The sequence below is a fragment of the Camellia sinensis genome, chromosome 12, assembly GCF_055761805.1.
Source record: "Camellia sinensis isolate YWXY chromosome 12, ASM5576180v1, whole genome shotgun sequence".
Lineage (NCBI taxonomy): Eukaryota > Viridiplantae > Streptophyta > Magnoliopsida > Ericales > Theaceae > Camellia > Camellia sinensis.
Window position 1 is genome coordinate 159,314,999 of NC_138972.1, and position 20,241 is coordinate 159,335,239.

At 33.8% G+C, this 20,241-nt stretch overlaps 1 long non-coding RNA gene and 1 other non-coding gene across 2 annotated transcripts; both read right to left on the minus strand.

Moving 5' to 3' along the window:
• Nucleotides 1–1,033: 1,033 nt before the first annotated feature.
• LOC145804312 (uncharacterized) lies at nucleotides 1,034–7,006 on the minus strand. The gene is made up of 3 exons (XR_014345949.1): nucleotides 6,630–7,006; nucleotides 1,567–1,624; nucleotides 1,034–1,491 (listed from the first exon to the last, which is right to left on the minus strand). It is a non-coding gene; the product is annotated as an uncharacterized LOC145804312 (long non-coding RNA).
• Nucleotides 7,007–8,890: 1,884 nt separating this feature from the next.
• LOC114268480 (uncharacterized) lies at nucleotides 8,891–9,726 on the minus strand. Its single transcript, XR_014345487.1, has 2 exons — nucleotides 9,397–9,726; nucleotides 8,891–9,311 (listed from the first exon to the last, which is right to left on the minus strand). It is a non-coding gene; the product is annotated as an uncharacterized LOC114268480 (transcript).
• Between the last annotated feature and the right edge of the window lie 10,515 nt (nucleotides 9,727–20,241).

The window sequence follows — 20,241 nt, forward strand, 5'->3', positions numbered from 1 at the left end:
CAGATATGCCGAATAGTCAAACTCTGGATCGAAATATATAGCATTCGACGCCATCTCACACACTCGAACCTTATCCTATTCGGCCCAATAACTGGTCAAGCAAGGGGCCGAGTGAAGAGTTGTTTTTTACAGTTGAAGCCGAATAGTGAATTAAAAGTGGACCAGATCCCGAGGCCCAAGAAAAAAAAAATATAAATGGAAGAATATCAACTAGGAAGAGGTATGTGAGAACTATTACACTTTACTTAAAATACAAGTAATTCAGAGAGTAAAGACTGACTTGTCCATCGGAGTACTAATTCCAGCACCCCCGACCGGAGTGTTGATTCTTTTTCAGGTGGCTAGCTGAGGATCACGAGCGTCCTCCAGGATCAGAAGAGTATTTCCAAACCACTTCTCCACAATTGTGAAACGGTTTGAATGAATGTATGGATGTTTTAGAAGTTTATAATAATTTTCTTTTTCATATCTTCAAGTGTTTTACTCTTTGTGATTGTTTAATGCTTTTCATACATTAGTTTTCTTTGTGTTCGTGTTCAAAGTATAAGATGAGTCATACTACGAGAGACAGGTCATGTTGCTACCATAGTATAGAGGAAACGCTCGTGCTACTTAAGATGACTCGTGCCTATACGTTGAACAAAATAATCCTCTTGATCAATGTTTCAAACTTGTAGTTGTGAAATATTGGGTAGTTCAAACCGGAGTGCAATTGATGGCCGTTGTTAAGTCTTATTTATGTAGTTAGTTGTGAATTCTTTGCCTTGACTTGAAATTTTTCTAAGTGTGACAATTGGGTTTTTCAAAACTTACGATTTTGAAAATAGTTTTTAGTGGTAATTGATCCTTATATTTTAAATAGTCTAAATTGATTTTATGAAATTTTTCTATGAAGTATTAACCCTTTTACTATAACATCAAACTTAGAAATTTCAGTCGAAAATTTATTTTTGTACTAAAACAAGGGGAGCCACTTTTTAATTTAATTGGATTTTGATGTTTTTGTATTTTTCTTTACATCCAAATGGGACTATTTCCTTATTACATTCTAAAATTAAGTAAATGAAATATAAATGTAAGAGGCAAAATGAAAGTATTTACTTAAATGGTTGCATATGGAAATGAGATTGATGTGCTGAGAGTGCCTTAGGAGCTAAGCTGTGTAACTAGCTGTCCAGGATGACCGCTCGAGCGGTCAAGTGGTCGCTCGAGCGAAGAGGTGAGGCTTTTAGTATCTTCACTGTACACCTGCAAAACTTTTGAGAGATTGCATTCACTGCTCGAGCGGTGAAATGTTCGCTCGAGCAGTCAGTTCAGATCAGCAAACTTTGCACATTTTTTGCACAGGAACACCCCATTGTTTCTCATTACTGGTAGCCACTTCGTTGAAATCCCCTACTAAGAAGTGGCATGAGGTTGATGATGTTGCAAAGTGCTACATATTGGCCGCAATGATCAATGTGTTGCAAAAGCAGCATGAGGGTGTTCCTACTACAAAAGACATAATGATTAATTTGGAGAAAAAAAAATGTTTGGAGAACAGAGAAAAAGTGCACGTCAAACTACCATGAAAGGTTTGATGTCCACCAAAATGGTGGAAGGCACTCCAGTACGAGAAAATGTCCTGCAAATGATATCTTTCATTAACATAATGGAAACTTTGGGTGCAGATATTGATGGTGAAACTAAAATTGATGTGATCCTTTCATCTTTACCTGATTCTTAAGATAAATAAGCTATGAAATTAAAATGAATTGAAATACATGTATTGAAAGACTCTTGGTCGAGTGTTTGGTCAAGAACATCTTCAAATATTGCTTTTGGAGTCCTTTCTATAGTATTGAAGAAACCCTTATTTCTGCTCAATTGTCAGGAATGTGGTAGCCCTTCATGGTGATATATGTCATTGATGCTAATCTTGACCCCTCAAGAGTGGGATCGGTTTTGATCATCAACAGCCAAGGCTTATCCTTATTACTTTGACTTGGTACATTGAGCTCCCATAGACCACCATGTGTCCTTCCATATTTGAATTTGAATTTATTCTGCTTGATTTGTGACAAATATTTCCTTTATTGTTGTATGGATCTTGTTCTCTTTGTTATGCATGTCTATCCTCAAGGAATTCAAAAAACCAACCTTACCTTATTTGAAAAACTCATTTCTTAATTGTAGGGTGCCTGCAAGGATCTTCAAATCCAATTTATCTCTACTAAAGACCAACTTACAGACATTTTTAAAAAAAAAGATTGCCTTCTTAATCCTTTCGATTATTTCGGGGCAAGTTGAAAATTTGCCCCTTGGAATGTTTTGCTTAAAGGGGCTATTCAGATATGATTTATCTTTTAGATTCTTCCTCATCATTTTCTCATCATCTTATCATTGTTTGTGTTTATCATTGTTTATATTTATCCTTATCATATAAATTGTATAAGTGTTTATATTTATCCTTATTATATAAATTGTATAAATAGAATAGAATAGTTCAGTACAAATATAACACAAAAACTTTCCTTGAATCTAATTAATATACAAAAAATTGTTCCAAGTAATGTAATTTTGTGTATGGATGATGTACACGAAAAGTCCTAAAAAATGAATGGGTTGAATCATTCAATTGGGCTCATGGTGGGCCCCACATATCCAAATGGTGCTTCCAATCCAAATTTGGACTGGACTGGATTGGACTAGAGAAAATCCTCTCCTAATGTTTTACATGATTCCATATGGATTTAGATCGTCTGAAAAGATAAAATGAAAATTTCCATTTCATAATCAAAGATTGTGAAATATAGACATTACAAATCTATATTACAAATTAACTCTAAGACTCTATCAAAATAATCCCAAGAAAAGGAAAGAGTAGAGACAAAAGGGTTGAGAAAGAGCATGTGAGATATAATCGTGCCTAGAAAAATAGAACAATTAGCTCGAATTCATACCGAATTAGCAACTAAAGAAAATGTCTGTTTAGTAAGTTTGTCTAAAGCCTTGATAGAAAGTGAATCTGAATTTGAAGATTCAAAAAGCCAGCCAAATGGCTTAAAGGAAATGGAAGATGGGTTGTTCAAAGCTATGATGGCTAAACAGACCAAACTCGTAGATTTGAAATTAGCTATGCCCATGGAAATAGATGGAGGCCAGAAATATGAAAGTAATTCAAAACCTTTGAAAGGCACAAAGCGAGCCAGTCCAAATCCAATTTGGCTCATTACCTGCTGTTAACATAAATATGGTGTATGTTTTTCCTCACAGGTTCAAAGTAGATCCCAAGCAAAAGAGAAGCTTGTCCATTGAAGAATGGGTTGAATCAGATGAGAAGGCTTCTATTCCAAAGACTAAGATTTCGGAGGAAACAGACTCAGAAGAAACAGTGGAGATGGAGGTTCAAGTGGCTATGCCTTGCTATCCTTTTGAATACCCAACTTTAAGCATAACTCAACACATCAAGCCCTTGCACATCAAGCCCATTTTGATGGAGTGTTAATGAGTAAGGTGTTGGTGGATAATGGAGCAACAGTCAATTTGTTGCCCAAAGCCTCTTTGAAGAAGTTGGGTTTGAAAATCCCAAAACTTATTTCAACTAGCACCTCCACAATAGGGTTCACGGGAGATAAAAAAAAGGCCCAAGGGATCCTACTAGTCAACATCAATGTGGGATCCAGAAGCTGTGTTGTAGCTTTCTTTGTTGTCGATAGCAAGGCCAAGTGTAAGGCCCTGCTAGGAAGAGATTGGATACATACTAACAAGTGTGTGTGCCATCATCATTACACTAGAAAATCATCATGGCCCTAGGAGATGGAGAAATAAAGGAGATACAAGATTTTCGATTTTTTAGATAGTTGAATCAAACTAATAAGTAAAAAGGCCAAAACGTTTAATCTAATACTCTGTTTTTTTTTTTTTATCAGTTAGTGAAATAATTATCTAAAATATTACTATGCAAAATTAATAATATTGTTAGTTTTAAAAATTAGGAAAAACTGATAATATTTTCAGTTTTACTGAATATGATTTATTGGTTCAAAAAAATTTAAATAGGACATGAACTACCATAACATTTGTAAATAGGATTTTTAGGTAATACTCTTTAAAAAAAATTATGATTTAAATTGATAAAATTAAAATGTTATTTTATTATAAAACTCAAATTGTGATTTTTTTTAAAAGTATTTTTTGGGTTATTTACACTAAGATCTCCTAAACTATTGAGAAATATCACTTTAACACCTTAAATTATAAAAAATAAAAAAAATACTTACAGATGGAATCCCTAAACTATTAAAAAATATTATTTTGACCTCCTAAAATTATAATGTGCTTTTAAACTATTGAAAAATATCACTTTGTAAACTTTAAAAGTGCACAAATATCCCTAAATTATAAAAACATGACTGTTAATGAAAGGGATCAAAGTGAAACATTCCACTAATTTAGAAAGTTTATTTGTTTAAAGGTCAAAATGATACTTTTTAATAATTTAAAAATATAATTGTACTCTTTTAAAATTTAAAATTTAAAAGGATCAAAATAATACTTTTTGATAATTTAAGTCTACATGTAAATAATCCTAATTTTTTAAAAGAAAAATGGGCGAATGATACTGACGGTCCCTATAGTTTGGGACTTGCGTCATTTTGGTCTCTGATTTTTTAATTGTGACAAATTTGATTCTGAATTTTGAATCTTATTTCAAATAAGGATAATTGAAGATACCATTGCTTAATTTGAAGGGCAAAATCGTCAATTTGATAAAATATAAATTAATTTGACAAAAAATAAATGTCAAAAACATATTTTTGAATTTTTAAAAATTATTTCAACCCACTAAAGATAAAATTATGTAATTGATAAATCTTTTAGACATTTATTTATTTATTTATTTATTCACCAAATTAATTTTTATTATGTTTTTGAATGATGATCATGTAATGGGTGGTTGTTTTTATTTTTTTAAATTAGTTTCTATTTTCAAAAGTCAAATATGGCAACAATTTTGATATCATTATGAAACCAATCCATTAAATTAAAAAATCTAAAACTGAAAATATTTCATATATTAAATATATCGATTACACATTAAAATCTTAACAACCACTCATTATAGGAAGTGGAGATGCTGCTACACAGGCTACGCAGCAACGGCTGCTGTGCGGTAAAATGGGCCCATTTTTTGACCTATTTTAATAATCCGAACCGTTCACATTTTAAAACACATTATGTAGAAGATGCCTGCAAAAAATCAATTTAATCGGATATCGTTTACCAATTCATTCACTCACATTTGTATTTATTTTAATACTTTAAATCACAATTATTATTTATTTTTGTAGATACAAATGCGAGTAGATGAATGGGTAAACGATATCCGATTAACTTGATTTTTTGCAGGCATCTTCTACTTGATGTATTTTAAAATGTGAACAGTTTGGATTACAAAATGGACCCCAAAATGGGCTTATTTTTCCGCATAGCAGCTGCTGCTGCGCAACCCGCAGCAGCATCTCCACTTCCCTCATTACATGATCATCCTCCAAACACATTATAAAAATTAATTTAGTAAAATAAATATATAAATAAATGTCTAAAATATTTATTAATTTTACATAATTTTATTTTTGGTGGGTAAAAATTATTTTTTAAAATTGAAAAATATTTTTTTGGACATTTAATTTTATCAAATTATTTTATATTTTATCAAATTGACGATTTTATCTTTAAAATTGAATAATGATATCTTTAATTATTTTTGTTTAAAAAAAGATTCGAAATTCAAAATCAAATGTATCACAATTGAAAAATAAAATACCAAAATGACAAATTCTAAGCTACTAATTAGTAAGAAAAAGTGATGAAGCAGAACGAACACGAGAATTTAGGCGGAAATTACGGTAATTTTTTATTTTATTTTATTTTTCTTCCCGCGCTTCAAATCTCACCTTCATCCCCGGCTTCAATCTTCGAGTCAAAAAATCACGTGTAGTGTCTGCTTTTTTCGCTGTCAAAACCACCTTCTTCTTTTTCTCTCTCTCTCTCACTGTATTTTCTTCTTTTGGTTTCATACACAATCCATGACCAAAAGCCACTCTCATCATCTGATTTTCACAAAACCCACATGGATTCACTGAAACCCAGTTCAGCTCCAACCAAGAACAAGTTAGCCAAAACCTTCCACAAAGTCATTCACCTCAGAAAAGCCTCAAAGTCCCTTTCAAATACTGGGTTTTCCTTGCTCATACCTCAGGAACACAACAATGTATATAATTTAAGGATTAAGCGCGTGATTTTTTGTTCAAAAAATGATACTTATTCTGAAGATGAATGCTGACAACGTTAGTTAGGGAGACAACTTTCATACACATTTAATACTTCAGAATTTTTTTTTTGAAAAAATTAAAATACTAATAACAAAAATGACCCAAGACACATACTTTCTCTACCAAAAGTCCAACTAGTCATTCAGTATATGACTTGAAAATGAAAAGCTCACATGAACTCTTTTGACTTCTATGAAGAAGTGGAAGTTTTAATTATCATAAAAAAATGCAATTGCATTAAAATCAAATTTCAAAGTTTGGGACTTGAGTTTGGAAGACACAAAATCAGGAGAAAGAGATAAGCATGTATACCAGCAGTTTTGGAGTCATTAACAGCAACACAAAAATCTTGAAGAGGATTAAGGTCAGAAGCAGGGGCCAGTGTGGAAGCCAAAGCCATGATGGCTGTGGTTAAAGCGAGTGCCCATTTTAATTGAAGCAAATTGAAATTTTTATGCCTAATTGCAATTGCTTGAAAAGAGGGTGATTGATGTAGGATGGCAAAGCCTGTCTATTTATAGATATAGATAGATAAATAGTACTTGAATTTGTCATTATATTTTATATTTTTCAGTACCAAGTCTTATATTTTCCAATACCAATAAAATGAGAATTAATACTATCCTTGAATGGGTAACTTGTTTCACCATTCAAGGATGAACTGTTCTTAACCAACTTCACAAGTTTCTAATTATAGCTGCTTACATCAACATATTGGGTGATTCTTTTGAATTTTTTTTTTTTTTTTTAAAGAAGAAATATCATTTTGTTCCTCAAATTATTACGTAAAAATTAATTTGGCACCCAAACTTCATATTATTTTAATTTGACCTTTAAATTTTTTTTAAAATTTGATTAATTTACCCTCTGCCGTCTGTTTCCGTCTACAATCAAATAGAATTTGTTGACGTGGCACCAAACTTTATTTGGAATTTCATTTTACCCCCTAAACTATACCTTAAAAATTAATTAGCCCCCAAATGTAAAAAAATTAAATTTAAATATTTAATAAATAATTTATTTATCTCAATAATGAAAAAATTAAATTTTAAATAATATACTTTGTAAAAAAATAATAACAAATAAAAAAAAATTCTCATTTACAAATATATTTTAAAGTCTCAAACTATGAAGTATGGATACTTTGACAAACATGCCGTATTTGTATCGAGTATTTACTGGCGTATGGTATTTCGTATAGTACTTCTGCATATGTACCGGGTACATGAAACACATATTAAAATTTTTTCTTCTTAATTTTTGACATACCCAGACGTACGTAATATATATTCAAGTCATGTCATACTTCAGTCGAAACAATATTTTCTGATACTATAGAGATAAAATTCATTTACTAGACGTCTTTTTTTATTAGGGGGACGTATGTGTAGTTTTACTAAGTAGGCTTATTGTCTAATAAGTCCTATAATAATTAATGACACTTTTCTTCATATATTATTAAAAAAAAGGTCACTAATTGTTAATCTTTAGTGGCAGTTTGAAAATTTTATAACAAAAATATCACTAATTATAAGTTTTAGCGACAGTTTAAAAAAGCGTCAAAAAAAAGTCACTAGTTTTCAATTTTCAGCGACAGTTTAAAAAATTCTTCACAGTAAAATGTCACTAATTGTAAGTTTTAGCAATAATTTATAAAAATCGTGACCAAAAAAAGTCACTAATTGTCAATTTTTAGCGACATATGTAAAAAATGGTCACAAAAAATTATTTTTAGCGACGATTATAGTAAGACTTGATAACAATTAAGTCCAACTATTAGGACCTATTGATAGTTTATCTTTTTTATTTTTAATTTTATGCTCAACATGATTTTAAAATTAAGTTATGACATTAAATATAATGACATAAATTATTTATATTAAGTTATGACATTAAATTAAATTATTTAATATAATGACATTTAATTTTGGTTTATCTTATACCTATACTTTTGGCATTAAAAATAATTGGATCTTAACAAATTAAATTATTTAATTAATTTTTGTATTACTCCTAATTAAAAATAAATATTTTTTTACAAATGTACAAGGCCGTACCTATATCTTAGTTTACTTTTTTTGGGATTTTATTATATCCACGTACTCGTATTGTACCAATGCGAGCACTTGTACACATACCTATGCTTCATATGTCTCGAATTATCTCAAGTCGATTTTGGAGAAAATAATTGAGCCAAAAATTTCTTGGTACTTTGTGTTTGCACGAGCGCAATTGTAACTAGTTTATTTCCTAAATTAGTTTTAATAGCATTGATCCTCTAATAGTAATTTTAAAATTGGTGCCTCGTTTGGGAACAGGCTAATTTAGTAACTTTTTAGCTATTTGGCTAAAATATGAGCTAAAAAAACTAGTATGTTTGGGATGACTTTTTACGAAAAAATGTGCAAAAAGTAGAGAGAAAGGAGAATATTTGACTTTTTGGTATGAGTTGTTGACTTTTTGACTAATTTAGTAACTTTTTAAATTTTTAGCTAAAATGGAGGGTTCCCAAACGAGGCCTGAGTGAGTAAAAAAATTTAAAATTCAATTTGTGCCTCAACAACCCAATTTGGTCATCCAATCTCCCACATCTCTGTAGTTACAGATATGCAAATACTACTATTGGAATTTGGATTACACAATACACACTCAAACACACACAAAACAAACACTTGGAGTGCCATTAAATTTATAACCATAGATCACAATGATGCAATCCATACGCAAATCAATGGTCAAATAGAGAGAGAGAGAAACCAAGTAGTAGAAATTTCAGCATACGTTGTAGAGATCAAGAAGGATGTTATCAAGAGACTTTTGGGCTTGCTCCGAACACCAATTTCTCGGTGATTTAATGGCTTCATTGGCTTCTTCAGCCCCGTTTTGTTGCTTCATTACAATAGCCATATCTTTCAGAGCACTATCCACTCTATCTCCGGCATTAGTCGCTGCCCAGAACCGCGGTATTGCCTTTTCCGGATCCTTATCTACCAACTGGTCGAAACAAACCCAAAAAATGATCAAAAACCCACTAATCAAGAACAGTATTTGAGTGCAATTTGAGACCCAGAAGCTTTACCTGAACATTTTTGGCTCTAGCATAAGGTGTGTCACCGACTGGGACTTTGTGGGTGATATGCAAGGAGCCAGAGCGAGTTCTGGAGACCGCGAGAGGCTTGCCTGGAGACGAAGGTGCAGATTTTTTTGATCTGAAACCAGGGGGAGCATTCCACATGTCCTGCAACATCTTTGAAACTTTTTTTTTTTTTTTGGATTTTGTGGTGAGAATTGATGAGAGAGATGAAGATGGTTCTCTTTCTCTCTGGCTGCCAAGAGAAGTAGAGGGAGAGTAGGGATCTTACAGAGAGAGAGGAGAGAGAGGGGGGGGGGGAAGAGAGTGAAGAAGACGATCGAATTTAGGGAGGTATTTGTGGACGATATTTTGAATTTTCGACCGTTAGGTTACCGTCTTATTGTCTCTGCCGACGGAGTCGGATCCTCTGAAGTAAACGTGTGTTAGTAGATGGTGAAGTGAAGCTTCTGATTGGGACAAGTTTCGGCGCAGACAGGACATAGCGTGTCCTGTATCTTAGTGAATGAAAACCGTTTTCGTCTACGACACAATATGCTTAATATGATCCTCAAAAGATTTTATGAGTAGTGGGAAACCACGAAGTGGTCTTACTAAGATTACGCTAAAACGTGTTCTTATTGGTTTATTGTACTAACCACTAAACATGTTCTTTTTCAGAAAATGCTAGAAATAGATAAACAAAGCCACCCCACATACCACTTCTTGTGTCATATATTGACTTTAGTCATAGTCTGCAATATGGGACATTGATAGTAGAGAAGTACTTTGGTTCTTTTGAGCTTCAAGTTAAAAAAAAAAACAAAGATTCATGCAGGATTTTCCAGGCAATCAAACAGGGTGTAGTGGGAAATCTTGTTGGGGTTGGGGTTAGTTATTCACCCAAAAAAAGGGTTGGGGTTAGTACATTATTTTCAGTAAGTTGGTCGCTTTGGGGGTCTGCTTGGGATAGGCTGAGCTCAAGGCACATGCACATCAATATCATACCTGAACACGGTGGACCAGCTCTTGTTCAGATGTAGAAACAAAGCTATCATGTTTCCAGCTTATAACACTCTCTGTCTCTCATGAATGGTCACTCTTGTAGTTAACTGATTCCATTTGGTAGGTAAGCATACTAGCCACATTGATTTGATAATTTTAGCATTTATTGGTCGGTTCAATAATGTGAGTAATAACCGAATTTTTCACTATTATGTGTTTCTGATTAATTACATTGATTATTTACAGTCTCTTATAATGTTAATTTTATACTTTGTATTCTAAATTTTCATTTAAAATTTCATAACAAAAAGCAGTATGTTAAATTTGCAGTTTGCGATACAGTGATGAATGATATTCTTATCTGATATACAAAATATGATTGAAAAATGTAATCATCATTATAGCATTATTAAATTTCTTAGCATTCTCTTTCTCTACATATTCTTTTAAAAGTATGTGTACAAAAACCAAATATTTTTTTTTTTGGTCAGCTAAAAAGAAAACTTTATTGATGAGATGAGCAAAACAAGCGACAACATACATCAATAAAGGAGGGAAGTGCAAAAAGCATCATAGCTAACACTCCCAATTCCAACTAGATTGGCACCAAGGAAGAAGTACAATCATCTGCTAGCACTAACCCCACAGATTGGCGAGAAACCAATCCAAAACAGAGAAAAAACAAAAGCAGAAAAAACCACCCAACCACACAACCTTCCAAATCTGCCACCACCTCCTCCAACTCCTACTCCAAGGTAGCCACATCTGCTAGCACCCAGAAATTCCCCTATGTACACTATCAGAAGAGCCACAAAAATGGACTCATACACCAGCAACAGTCAGCAACAGTAGCATTCTAATCACCACCCAACCACACAGCCTACAGAGAAGGAACAAGCAACCAGACTTTAAACAGCCAACAATATACAACTGCTATTGTATGCTGCCTTAGGACAGTAGCACATATCAGCAGCAATTGTTGTGCAGCCCAAAATGAGTTCTTCCGACCCAGATGCAGACCTCCCACCTAGTTTGTGATGTTATTGCTACTGTTGAACACAAAAGCCACCACAGTAACCATTCCTCAAGAGGGCTTGATAGCAACCAATCCCTGCAGCTGCTACTCACCAGATTACTCCATTGCAGATTAGGACCATGACAGAATACTCAATCCAAAAGCAGTCCAACATCATTCCAACAGCAGAATAGATCATCAGCTAATGCATAGCACACCATCCCAAAATAACAGCCCACTGCTAGGCCTAGTAACAGCATAGAAACAGTGATCCTTCAGAGTGTTGGGGTTTTAGCAAACACCATTTTGAAGGATTGCACCACAGTCAGTTCCAGCACCAGAAACATAGTCTATGTTCTTCTGATAAACTGAGATACTCAATCCATCTTTACAAGCACAATAGGTACACCACCTATTTGCAACCTCCAGCCATTTTCATACACCAGCATACCTCCAAAGCCATGCAACAGACCTGCAACCAACAGATCAGATCAGACCTGACCTTGGCGAACTAAATCTGTGTGAGTCCTACCTTCATACAAAACTGATTCAACTTTAACTCCAATTCTTTGCAGAGTGACTGTACCAAACAGTTTATAACTCCAACTCTTGGTCTGCTATGCATGGAAGACCAACAACAGATATTGCATATCAGTTTGCCCTCTGCAGCCTAGCATTTCAGCACTTCAGACCAGACCAGCATTCAGCATAACAGCCAGAATGGCATAATAGACCAACAACAAAAACAGCATTTCAGATTACCCTCTGGAGCCCAGTAAGACAGATACATCATCAGGCAGATCAAAAAACACCCCTCTGACACACCATTCCACAAACAGCAGCAGGCTACAAAACATCAATAGTCAACAATAACAGTAGAAACTACTCAACAACAGCAGACCAACAACATATCCACAACAGAGCACAGCAACAGGCAGATCACAGGCCAACCCCTCAGTTTATAATGCAGAAACTTCACATACCCTAAAACAGATCAGATCATAGTCAGAGCACAGCATATCAGATCCAACATAACCCTCTGCAGCCCACTAAAATAGGTACATCTTCAAGCAGAACAGACTCCCCTGTCACACATCTTATCACACCTTTCTCAATAGCTCTCCAACTAATACTAACACCAATCAACAGAAACACAGCACCAGTAGCAGCCCACCTCCACCCTACCACACTCTCTCATTAAGACCCAAAACACCTCCTAACTTGCTTAAAATTAAAGACAACATCATTAACTGAGAATGATGCACCACTGAAATGAGATCTCATCCAAATTGCCACTCTCACCTTGATACACTCACACAGATCTTGAAGATTGGGCTGTACTGAATTGAACACACAATCATTCCTATATCTCCACACAGACCACATTGCAGGTGGTAAAACCTTCCAAATCTGGTTTACTTTCTTCTTAAACTTCCAACCCATCCACCATAGTAGCAACTCTTCAATGGAACTGGGAATAGCCCACTGAAAACCCCACCAAAAAGCAATATAAGACCAGATTCTCCAGAAAAAGGGGGCAGTGAAGCATAATATATTCAGTTGATTCACTTGACTCATGATAAAAAATGCACCTCAAAGCATCATCACTCACCAAAATGCCTAACCTGTGAAGCAGCCTTTTTGTTTTCAATCTATCTCTCCAAGATAACCAAGAGAAGAATTTAGCTTTTGGAGGTGAGAAGTTATTCCATATCAGTTCAACTGGTCTCTAAATGGGGCCATCATTAACTAAACCCCAAGCATAAGCAAGATTAACCTTGAACACACCTGACTGTATAGGCTTCCAACACAAACAGTCAATAGCATCACTTCTTAAAACAGGGCCAGATCCCAAAAAATTTTGTAACCTAACCAACTCATCCTCTTCCCAAGCCCGAAGTGATCTTCTGAAATTAAAAATCCACCCAGATTGATGAGATCTTCTAGCTACTTGCAAACTCAAGGAAGACTCTTTATCTACAACCAGGTGAAACGAACGAGGAAATTGGCTTAATAAATTTATGGATCCCATCCAAGGATCCCTCCAGAAACTAATTCTGACTCCATTCCCTACTACAATCTCAACATTCTCCTTGTAGAATTGAAAGAGCCTAACATTCCTATGAGCTACTAGTAAAACGCCTTTCCATATCTTAGATGTAGAACCAGATTCAGCCAGAAAAGGATACCACCTTCCCCCTGTAGAGCCATACTTCTCACAAATTACCATCTTCCACAACACATCCTCCTCTTAGCCATACCTCCACCACCACTTTACTAGCAAACTGTCATTTGCTAGCCTGATATTTTTGATTCCCAGACCACCTTGTTTCACACTCTTATATACCTCCTTCCAACTAACTAGATGGATCTTCTGATGATATTCTGAATCGCCCCATAAAAACGAAGCTTGAATCCTATCAATCTCTCTAGCCACACAGTCCGGCATTTTAAAAAGAGACATGTAATACACTGGCAAAGCAGACAATACAGATTTTATGAGTATAACTCTCCCAGCAAATGACAAAACTCTTCTCTTCCACCCAGACAACTTCTTCTTGAATTTCTCCATAACTGGTTTCCAAGTCAACCTCCTACTAGGATTGGCCCCCAATGGTAATCCTAGATATTTTAATGATAACTTCTGGCTTAGACAATTCAACTTTGCAGCAAACTCATCAACCACCGCATCGGCCACCCCCACTCCACACACAACACTTTTTGAAAAATTAATCCTTAAGCCTGAGATGACCTCAAAGCACCTAAGTATCCTGTTAATCACCATAATTTCAGACCATTCAACCTCACAGAAAATCACTGTGTCATCAGCAAATTGCAAGGGAGAAACATTCAAACTATTAGCACCTACTGAAACACCTTTAAAAAGACCCATCTCCTTAGCTCTCGATATGAGTATGTTCAGTCCCTCAGCTACAACATTAAACAAAAAAGAGGATAACGGATCACCTTGCCTTAGACCTTTTTTAGAGCAGAACTCAAGAGATGGTGACCTATTAACCAGAATTGAGACTCTAGCAGAAGAGATGCAGCCCTTCATCCACTTGATTCAAGTAGATCCAAAACCAAAACTCTCCAGCATTTGATTGAGGTAGTTCCAGTTGGCTGTGTCATAAGCTTTTTCAAAATCAAGCTTCAGGAATGAGACTATATTTGATTTTTGTGTTCCTAACATTACTATTCTTTTAATCTTTTTCATAACATTACCAATTTTGAAATCATAAAAATCTTGAGTTTTTAACTAAGAACTAAACAAATAGGCTAACTCAATACATATTATATGCATGTACCATAAGGTTTAATTATGACATTTTGTCATCTTGTTATGAATATTGTGAATGTATAGTGTCATTTATTAAAATCTTTTGTTTTGCAATGTTACTTGCGAATGATTGTGATATAATTATGAATGTACATACAATAAACAAATTTTTGTAAAGGTGTGTATTAATTCATATTTCTTTGTAATACGAATTCTACTTATTGTCAAGTCAATAAAAACAATCAAAATCCTAAAAATTCTATATGATAGGAGTTCCACAGGTGGGGTTGATGTCATCTTTAGCTGTTAACTGCGACTTAAGAAATGAATGCTTGCTCAATGGTGTTCAACCAAAACTGGGGGAGCTGCAGGAATCAATCATCATCAAACTAGCTATTTGGCTTAAAGCTTCATTCAAGGATTTCCACTATTCTATAAATGATTTTATGTTCAATATTTCACAGATTAGAAAGTGTATAGGTGAAAGGGTGTGAAGTGTCGTGTATGTTTTTGGAGTGTCTAGAGATCTGTGTGAGTTGGAATCTCTCTAACTCTATTTAGAGGGTTTGGGAATGCAAATGATTAGTCTTACTTTGGGTGCCAACATAATTGGGATGCTTAGTTTTAATAATAAAGCAACTTTTATTCAAATCATTTTGTAACCTTTCTTTATTTTAATAAATTTTGCTTATTGCTCAAAAACAAAAACAAAAAAACTGGCGACTTAATACCTTTAACTTCACATGGATGTATTTTCTTGGCAATTCTTTTGGTACATATCGTTTAAGAAATGTGTACCGTGTGCATTTTATTATGTATTTTTTTAGTACATGTTATAAATTCTTATGAAAATGTTATGTAATATTCTTGTAGAGATGGGCTTCCTCTAGTCCAAGATCTATATTGGAGGGAGTTATATGAGTTTGTGGGGCCTTTCGTGGATAACATCTTGATAATCTGAATTATTCGTTTTCTAGTAACATTCGTGTATATTATTCACACAAAATATTAAGTTGATCTAATAATCATAATCTATTCAATTTGTTGCGTTCGTCTCCAAAAATGAGAGACTATTCACCAGTTGCTCTCCATTTTTTTCATGCCATCTTCCATGTGTGCTAATTAAATTAAAAAAAAATGGACCAATAGTTAAATATTTCATTTTTTGTCATTGAGGCTACTCTTGAAATTTTAGTCCGATAATTATCTAGTATATGTGGAACGGAGAGACTAGCTGGAGCAAAGCTTTAGACAGAAGTTGTTGGCTTGAATTGAAATAATAACTAAATTTATCCATTGTTTATTTACGATTACTTTGCATAAAATTGCACTAGTATTTAAATTTCAGTAGTGCTATAGAAGTCGACAATTGGCTTGAAAATGATTTACGTGCTGAATATTGATGAATTAGATTATAGTGGGTTCATGTCATTTTTTTTTATATAGATTTAATTTATATAAGATATTACAATGAAATCCAATGAATTACAATCATATCATAGTAATGAAAATCAAATATAATATAAATTTTTACACACACACACAAAAAAAAACTCTAAAAAATGAGAGAGAAAGTCTCAATTAATATACAGGAAATAAGTTCCACACGCAGGTGGAGAGATTCGAACTACTGACCTCCTAGTGAGGCGCAGGAGTTCTGTCCAATCAAACTAACTCCGTTGATTAGTGGGTTCATGTCATTGACTAATTTGTATTCGATGTCAATTGATTTCGTGCCAATTGTCAATTTAAAATATAATTTTTTTCTGTATTTGTTGTTTTCTATATGGGGAGGGAGAGAGAGTTTTCCGTGTGAACCTTCCTTTTTTTTTCTTTTTTTCTTTTTTTTTTTCTGTGTGATCTTAGTGAATATCAAATACCATGCATCAATTTCTTCATGAAAAACTTATTGCGAAATGTACCTACACTCAACTTATATATATATTGATGGAAACTAGCCAATGATTTGTCGAAACTTAGTGAAGAGCACATATATTCACTTTAAAGAAGCACATATATGCATGCATGTCATTTTATGTGCCTTCTTGGGTTATTATGAGTAGCCTTCGAGTTCATAGACCTTTGGATGATGCGTATGAGAATAAATAATCATCTTGATGTGCTTAGCAAAACTACAAATGCCATAAGAATAATCTTTTTCATACAATCGAAAACTTGAAGCAAATGCTGTTTTGCATTATGTATTCATACACACAAGATATATATATATATATATATATTAGTCTTATGCACCTAGACCTACAATTCATAAATCTTTTCTGATCATTTCTATGAACTTAATTAATCACTAAACCACGTGCCATTATATATACAAATCCATTATCATCTTTCGCTTCTTACATCAAATTTTATATTCACAAGCACTTTTTACTACAACAAAAAATGAATAGTATTGTTGTAAAGCATACAATAACGAAAAGCCACACGCATTCTATCTATCAAAGGAGGGGAAAACGCACTTATTCTTTTTCCAATCTCCATCTTATTTTTTTCTCTCTTTGTTTAACATTATGCATGCGTTGTGCCAATAGATTCCAACATTATCGCGCCCATTATAATTAATTGGTGTGGCTCCTACTCTTTTCCTTAGATTACTATTACATATAATAACCTTTGATTAAAGTGAAGTTAATTGAAAGTGATCCAATCCTACCACCTCAAAACCATTCCGATCAAGTGCTCTATCCACCATATCTTCTATTATGTATAAGGAAACCATTGATTAAAGTAACTATTCATATTGAGATCGCGATCCTATTCTCTCTCCTTTAAAGATATAGTATATAATTGTCTCAGTATTATTTTAATGTCTATAATTAACAACAAAGAAAAATTGCTTGAGGCAATCATGTTGTGGTGGCAATCCACTTCATAACCAATTAGTTAATTAGCCACAAATGCAATAATAATAATCAAGGCGGTGCTAATCAAACATGGCAAAGCAATTATTATTTAGTTCTTATTGAAGTTTCGTTTATCATATACAAGTGGAACTGTCATGTTAATTTTTAAATACTTGCTCAAATGAAGTCATTCTTTAACTAGGTGTTTGATAGGCACTAAAAAAGTACACTTTTTTTTTGCATACATATACTTATTTGAGTCACATTAATTAACATCTATCAACATCTCCTCTTTATTTTTTTATTCACTTTTTTTACTTTTTTACACATTTTTTTTTTATAAAAAATCAAAAAGTATACTTATTTAGACCATCTCAAATTCATTCAACTAAAAATTGTTGTAGTCATTTTAATTTCAATATTTTACAATCTTTTTAGCGTGAACAATTAGAAGATGCAATACGAAACGGGGATAAACTTTGTACAAACGTACATGTTAATTATTCCTTGTAACTAGAAAATTCATCGAAGATTGGCGGATTTAGAATCAAACTACATTTTAACTTGGCCATGGTTAGGCTTCGTTTGGGAACCTTCCCTCTTAGTCAAAAAGTCAAAAAGTTACTAAATTAGCCAAAAAGCCAATAACCATACCAAAAAGTCAAAGATTCTCTTTTCTCTCTACTTTTTTCACATCTTTTCGCAAAAAGCCAAAAAGTCATCCCAAACATACTATTTTTTTTAACTCATATTTTAGCCAAATAGCCAAAAAGTTACTAAATTAGCATGTTCCCAAACGAGGCCTTAGTGTTAGAATAGTAGAGAGAGAGAAGAAACAATATGTATTGTATTTAATGAATTGTATTGAATGAATTTTTCCTATACAATAGAAGGTCTGTATATATAGGCTAAGAAAGAACATCTTACTAGAAATCTAATTATGAGAAAGAGTATTCTATAAGAAACCTAACTATGGCAATACCTAATATATCTAGGAAATCAATACCTAATATATTTTGGAATATATACCATATATACATTAACATCACTCCTCAAACTCAAAGAGGATAAACATTTTGAGTTTTGAAAGAGAAACTAAAATATAAAATAAAACTATATAAAATAAAAGACAAATAAATTGCAAAATCCTAACTGGAGCGCGAGGGCGTTTGAAATAGATCAGAGACTGAAACTAATGCCGGGAGACAGTTTATGGTCCTGTCAGATTGTAGGAACTAACTAAAACTAATGGCAGGACAGTTTAAGGTCTTGCCGAGCTAATGCCGGGAGACAGTTTATGGTTATGCTGGACCGTTGTAGGAGCTATCCGGAATCAATGTCGGGACAGTTTACGGGGTCATACCGAACCGTTGTAGGAATTGACAGGAATCACTGTCGAGACAGTTTAAGGGGTCATGTCAGACCGTTGTAGAGACTGGACGTTGAACCAAGAAACGTGACACACACATAACTTATGACGTGGTGCTGAACTATGCTGACAATAAATGACTAAGTGCACCAGGGAATGGCTTGGATGGTGCGTGTCACGCCCCACTTTTTATTACTCAAAGTATTACCAATTTCATTTACTTAATTCCATTTCAGAGATAACATGCGGAAATAAACTCGTATATTCAACTTGTAGAAGTGAATAACATTGCTCTCATTCGTATGCAAGTAAATACAACATGAGTACACTAAATAAATTGCCCTTGGGCTTACATCATTAAAAGTCAAGAAGAAGGGTATAACCCTTTTTACAAAAATGGCATTCCGTCAACACAAAAGAGGCCCCGTGGACAACAAATAAAAAGATCCAACCTTGTAGAACATCCTGGCTATCACCTGAAAAAGATTCAACAACGTGGGATGAACATATAGTCCAGTAGGGATCTCAACATGATCTCCAACAATAACAACTTACAGATAGCTATGATCATGAATGTTCATTCTCATACTAGAATAGTAATGTGGCAGTTTATACAAAATATACATAAGTATGAACTTTTCGAAAACAGCCATTTCATTCGACGCTATAAGCGGTTCACCTTTTTTTTCCTTTTTATTACCCATTTTTCCAAACTTTCATGACTATAACAGTTTTAGATAAAAACAATTTCACCAAGCCCATTACTCTTCCCCCATTTTCCGTACTTACAACAAAATGACCTTTTTTGAAAACATGTTCACAAATACCCCATTTTCCTTCACACATTCCAAAATCTCAAAATGGCATTTTGGTTTGTTCCCAATACATTCATATCAATACATGCATGTCTTAAATAAAAGGGAAATAACAAATCATCAACATGTATATAATCCACAAATGAGGCAGCTCGGCCTTTCAAAACTGTAACCATCGCAACCCATAACATACTTAGATACACTGACGATAACAATTAAAACTCTGCTCTACCGGCTATATGCACAGTAAGCTAAGGATATGCCAAGCGATAAGCGAGATAATAACTCATTTTAAACATTTCATACCTCATAATAGATACACATTTTAGTACTGTATCAATCTCAGATAAAAACACTTCCATACTTCACAAATGATACACATTTTAGTGTTGTATCAATAACATGTAAAAACACTTCCAATATCAATAAGCACACATATAGTGGTGCTAATGGAGTCCATCCCCTATCTCCTCCCAAACAAAATCCGGTTTAGAGGTCCATCCCCT